Below are 7,005 nucleotides of genomic sequence, written 5' to 3'. Positions count from 1 at the left end.
CTCCGAATGGCGGTTAGACCGGCTATACAGTTTGGAGGAAAGCTCTATGGAAAATGATGAGAGCGATTGGGGTAGAGGCAAAAATTGTAAATATTATTGAAGAACTGTACAGGAACATTCAATGTGCAACAACAATCAACAGACAGATCACAAACTGGTTCCAAGTTGGTGTAGGAGTCAGAGAGGGCTGCCTCATGTCCCCAGTCCTCTTCAACATATTCCTGGAGTTTGTGATGGATGAGCTGAAAAGCCTTGACACTACTTTTCAACTCCATGATAATCTATCCACAGAGGAAAGGTATGCAGATGACACTACACTTATTGCAGCAATATTCAGTAAACTTCAGCTCTCGACAAATGAGCTCGAAGTAGCCTGCAAAAAATGGGGTCTGAAAGTGAATGCTGCAAAATGTAAAGTCATCTCTAGTATAGAACGAGAAAACATCTCCATAGAGGGTACAAATGTTGAAAAAGTCCCTGAGTTTGTTTTCCTAGGAAGTGTTTTACCAGGCACCACAAATGATATAAAGAGAAGGATCTCACTGGCTGCATCCGCATTTGGTAGGCTAAGAAAAACAGTTTGGGTTTCAGTAGATGTCTTAAAAAGCGTCTTTTTCAAGCACCTATACTCTCTATTGCCACTTATGCATGTGAAACTTGGACTCTAAAAAAGTCTGATGAGAGTCTCCTGTTAGCCTTCGAAATGAGATGCCTAAGGGCGATTCTCAGTGTTTCACTCCGTGACCGTATTCCGAATGAGGAAATAAGAGCCAGACTGGGAATTTAAAACTCCATTGTCGATACCATCGGACTCAGAAGGCTAAGGTGGTTTGGTCACGTTGTGAGAAGACCACCAAACACACTGGTCCACAAACCATACTTGCAAGATTTTCATAAACCAAGGCCACGGGGGAGACCTCCGAAGAGATGGAGGGACCAAATCGCAAAGGATATCGGACAGAGTATCAAGTTCGCGGAGACAAGTGCGAAGAATCGCAGCCTGGAAACTGCTAACGGAGGGGGGCCAGGGGCCAGTCCCTGGCCTAGGCACTTATTAGGCAGGTAGGCACCAATTTCGCAGGCACCGGGCGCGGCAGCAGCTGGTCATATATACAGTGAACGACTTGTCACACATAGCCTTTGCATATCTAGCTGCAAGCGTTAAGTGACGATGTATCCACTATTCAGCACTTGATAGTAACGTGTCCTCTCTAAAGTGGCTCGTGAAAAAAACGAATATTTGGGCACCCCCAATCCTAAGTTGATTTTATCTGGCACTTACAGACATGACACTGCACTATTTCTTGTTCTTGTCTGAGCTGATACCAAAAACGTAACGTTAGTAGTTGGTACGTGAAATGCTTTATTAAGCTTTATGGTGGACATTTTTCGTCTGTCTTCGGGTGACAACCACATTATATCTGTTTTGATTTTAGTGACACTAACACCTCTTTCTTAGTTGTACACACACTTCCCAGTTAATCTTTATCTTTCTTTGTACCGTAGTGGATCCTGATAGCTCACAAGGTTACGGCATATTATAGCTTTGGTCTGCAAGTCATTTCACCCTAGCATTTTGGGTTCTTTATGTTTGTTATGTACATGATGTTATATTTTTCAGGAATAAACTGCATTAGTCATGTTGCAATATTTAAGGCTCTCACATGTCCAGACAGCAACTATCATATATAAAGATCAGTTATAACACGACTCGAAGTGATCATAGTTAATCGTTATGATATATAACATATCAAATATAACCAAAAGAGCATATAACTTGATATGCTGACATTTGGGTGTGTCCAAAACATACCCGTCACTGACGCATGAACCAATGTGTATTAAATGAGGTACGACAAGAGGTCAGAGGTAACGGCCCTTTTACATTCTGTTTCAGAAAATAAATTAACATGATCTCAAAACCATTATAAACCACATGTCAACAACTATATTGTGGTTCAACTGTCTCATTTTTAAGATAGAAAAAATTAATCCACAACGCCCATCCTATGTCTAAAAAGTGACGTTTCTATCTATTAAATAAATGCATGTATGCATGTTGGGTGTGTCTCAACTTACGGATGGCGACACTTAACAGTTTTGCCTGACAACTTGGGACAAAAGAGACATCAGAATAATGTCGAGCATATGCTTCATATGATACAAACATAAAATGAGGCTGACATGACATTATATTAACATGTATAGGAGATGACAAACATTGCAAAATAGCTTGGGCTCGGGACGACCTTCTGGAGGTGACGTGTTTTAAAAGAGCCGCATCTTGTGGATATTACAGAGGGACAGAGAGAGGGATCAGAGAGAGAGAGACAGACAGACAGAGAAATGGTTTTATTCTTAATTATTGAATTTGAAAAAAAAATCAGTACAGAGGGCTGAATTGCAGTTTCGTATCAGCACAAAGGGCTGAATTGCAGTTTTATACAATACTAGTTTAACATTAAAATGAATAATATTACAGAACCCACACCACACATTCGCGTCATATAGTATAGATTTTGATGGTTTGCTTGTTATACGAAAGAAATAGAGACCACAAACAAAACTACAAATTTAAATCATTCGCAATTGAAGCAAACATTTGTACTTATTTTTGGAGTAAGACGACCAATAACGTCCATAGATGTCGGATGACTTCATAGCATGGCGTTGTCTCCAGGATCACCTTCTGTATCATTCTTATCTGTGCGTGGGTTATACACGTATCATCAAAAAAATACTTTTATGATATTAAAATTTGTCGACTTTTATGATATCAAAATTTGTACTTGAATGGTTATCGAATGGTAACTTAGTAGACACGTGAACAACGTTTCTGTTTATTTGTGATGAATGCCGTGGAATTTTACAGAGAAAGAAATAGCAATTGATCGTGCAATGAACGTACTGCTTTTGTCTTGTGTTCTAGCAACAAAATTGAGTTTGAATTTAAAATACAAGTTGAAAAAAACACGTATCTAATGTACTGCTATGGTGTTTGACATATAACACATATAAACCAAACTACAGATGACTTGATATGCTACCATTTATTTTGGGTGTGTTCAAAACTTACCCGTCGCTAATGCATGAAGTAATGTCTAATGAGGTACGACACTTTTTCCTCGTCAAAAGATCAGGGGTACCAGCAATATCACTTTTTCTCCACAAAATAATCAAGACAGGCTACGGGGAAACGATAGACCATATGTGGTCTGTTTATCTTTTTTCGCAAAAGAAACAACATCCGCAACGTCCTGCTAATGTCAAATTGTGCACGTACGCGTTTCGAGCTATCAATTTGGGGCTTGGGTGTGCCTCAACTTACAGTTCATGGCTCTATAGCTATTACAGTTATGCCTAGCAAGATAGGACAAAAGAAAGACCAGAATGGTGTTACAGAGCATCAATCATCTGATGGTGACACTTCAGTCGATGAAACTATAAGAAGAGGCAGCAATAGCCACAAATTGATTCCGTATAATACTGGAGTGTTACGCTTTGAGGCACTTTACCTCACAGGAAACAAACAAACAAAACAATGAAAAATTAACAATATCGAATCATTTGGACTGACATATTTGCGTAGTTGGAGCAATTCACTCGTTCTCATTGAAATGTAAAAAATGGCGATTTTTGGTTCGAAAATAAAACAGCTCATTTTTCAGTCAAAACTGCATAATTGTTTAGGAAAATTCCTCTTTTGCGCATAGCCAAAAAGGGCAACTTATAATTTCTTTACCCATAGGTTATGTATTTCAGGGCATGTAACAAACGTTACCGGTATCCAGGTGAGATAAATAACATCAAACAATGGTAACATTTGTTACAGTAATTTTTTATACAATATTCAGTTAAGCAAGGCGGGCTACAAATGACAGTCAACAACCCTTCCTTTTTTCTTTAGAAAGCCAGAAAAACTATAGAGCGTCACAAAACGGCGATTTTTAGTCTTATACATGGCTAATATAGTCGTGGCAACCGTCTCACTCGTGGTGGCAACGTTTGGTACCGAATTTGGCGACAGGCATAAACCCCCTTACACAGCCTCCAAGATCAATGACGGGAGCGATCTGACGTGATCGGTCAGAGGGCCTGGGTAGCTGGTTTCACCTGCCGAGCAATCATTCTGGGAACTGAATTGTTAATTACATTTTTGACAACTATTTAAATTCTTCGTGTCTGCTCAGGCGGCAGCCATTTTTTAGGGTGTGGAATCCCACCCGTGGCTATAATTTCTTCCAAGCCACCAGCCCATACGATTTTTGTGGTGAACCTTTTGTAGAACATTACAGGGGTTGTTGGAAAATCAAGGAAGGAGTGTTGTTGTCTGTGATTCGCTCCATGTCAAGTCGTGAAGGAAGGCCACAGCATTTTTTACATTTCAATGAGAATGAGCCAATTATGTCCAGCTTCTTCGCTATACAATTTTTTTTCCTAAATGGTGGATTCCAGATGTAACTGTCAGAAATATTCTCTATATTTCCCAACCCAGCGCCATGTTCGATCACGAAGCAGAGAGACAGTTTAGATATCATTGACAATCTGGAGTGGGATCTGCCAATGGTCATTACCTCCCCCTTCATCTTCGAGCTCAAGCTCAACACCACTGGGATCTGCGTCATCCGGCTGGACACGTTGGACCATGACGGGTATCGCGTCATCCTCCGGTCGGGACCGGGGCAGTCCGACCAGTCCGACATTGGGAGAGTCTCGCACTACGATGTCACTGTCGTTGCAACGCAGAACACACCAGGTGAGGAGAAACGCTGCAATAGCAAGTTCCCACAACAACAACAAATAAATGTTATTCCATAGTTCAGCAATACCAAGTATTGTTATTGGTAAATCAATTGGCATAATAGGTGACTTCAGTTGTTCACATCTACACAACTTTCCTATGTCAAAATTATGAACTAAATCGTTTACCTTTATTATGAGTTTGAGCTCGTCGCTCGTTATAGATAAGCAAGGAAGTCTCCTGTTTGCATAATAATCTATATGATTTCATAAACTCTTTCCAAGTAACATATGTTGCATATATCCTTCTTCAAGAAGTTTTTTCCTAATTAACAGTACAATTGAATATATCTATAGTATCTCTCTCTCTCTCTCTCTTTCCTGATGATAATGTATAAAGCGTCTTTAACTCCCTCAAGGGACGAATAGCTGATAAATGAAAGAAATCTAAAATACCTACATCCTCACCTTTTTACTTTATTGTGTGGCTCGTTTTACTGAAATGCACAGATATCATATCAGCTGCTGAGTTTCGGAGGTTCTGGATTTGTTGGTCGAAGGGCGGAAGTGTTGGTGTGGGCAGAAGTGGGGATGCCGAACCCTTCATGTCCTGGACAGACCCTCAACCGGTAACTGATGACATCACGCTAGCAGGCTACAAGACCATGTATGTTCTCGGGGTCTTTAGGTTCAACTGTACAGAAGGTGAGGACTATCTGCACTTTCATTACGTACCAGTACTGTAAGAGTTGGCCGTTCTTATGCCACCAACTCATTGCATCTGAGAAAAACATTTTATGGATAGGACCTGGTAGAAATATTGAATGACAAACTGTTGCAACATCGGATGATACTGGACATGGCAAAAATCTTGTCACTGAGTGTGGAGGTCTTGGATGAATAGGATAGGAGAATTATTCAAAACTTTTTTGTTACTCTGTGGATTCTAGTCTACACTTTTGTCTCTATTTAGATGGATTTCCAGGAGTTTGCGTTAACCCGCCGACCCAAGCCAACACTACCGGACCTGTGTGCGACTGTCCTTATCTGCTGGGGGAGAACTGTACCTACCCATGTTCCCCGGGATATCACGTCATTTCCGGTGATGTCATCGTCAGAACATGCACTGCAGATGGATCATGGGCAGATACGGATATCTTCTGCCAAGGTACAAAATAATCATAACAATATCATAATCTACTCAAAGGTTTGGGCATAAGTAAGTTTGTTGAAAGCAAGCAGTAACCCTAACGATAAATCTCAACTCTTATAATTAGATATTGACGAGTGCTCCACTCTAAATGGCAACTGCAGCCAGACCTGCACCAACACTGTAGGCAGTTACAACTGTTCCTGTAGTGAAGGGTTCGTACTGGACGAGGACAAACATAGCTGTTCTAGTAAGTACTTTGTTGCAAATATTTATGTATACATTCCTTATTCAGATGTTATGTTTTTAAGTCTATCGGACTCGTTTAAAATATATATACCGTGTTCACTGTCTTTAAACATACGTACCATCTTATTGTGTTACTTGTAATCGTCCTTCAGGCTAACTTATCATTTAAGATGTTTTTTGCATTTGACATTGTGCCTGAACAGTATGTGACTTTTATTTTCACAGTCCGAAATGGTTTTACCGTACGGGCGCGATCTATCTCTATTTACGATCCATGTTACGATCGTTATGGTGCTTCGTATATCACCAGTAACGGACAAAAGAGCATCATTAAGAAACGTATGTATACTTTGTTCGTGTAAAATTATTTGAGCAATATTGGAGCAAATTGTGTGGCCATTAAAACATATCGTTAATTTCAAGAATGAAGAAATGCACGTAGTAATATTCAAATAAGAGCTCTTCAATACATTTCATAATTTTTCCTATACACGTCAGGTCGTCATCGTGGATATCAGGTGTTCATTCTGAATGAACGGACGGGGGAAGTGGTAAACAAGGAGGCTTTTGACACCTTCAGAGGCGTCAGATACGCACGAAACCTGGCAGCTTATCTGGAAGGAGTCTCATACGTAAGTAGTTGATAAATTTTGCACTCGAATAAAACATTCTATTTTCTTAGCCTTATCTTGTCACATAGCTTGCATATTCCCTACAAAACGCAACTTTGTTGGTGGTTTCTGGAAACGCAAAAAGCGACAGAAAATGCTGTAATTTGCATCGTTATCAATTGGAAAGTATGAATTAGCCTCATTCTGACTTTCCGTTTGTTGTTATAGAACTACTATTAAGCCTTTAATTCTGCA

This window comes from Branchiostoma floridae, chromosome 3 (genome assembly GCF_000003815.2).
Source record: "Branchiostoma floridae strain S238N-H82 chromosome 3, Bfl_VNyyK, whole genome shotgun sequence".
NCBI lineage: Eukaryota > Metazoa > Chordata > Leptocardii > Amphioxiformes > Branchiostomatidae > Branchiostoma > Branchiostoma floridae.
Note: the sequence above shows the minus strand (reverse complement) of the source record.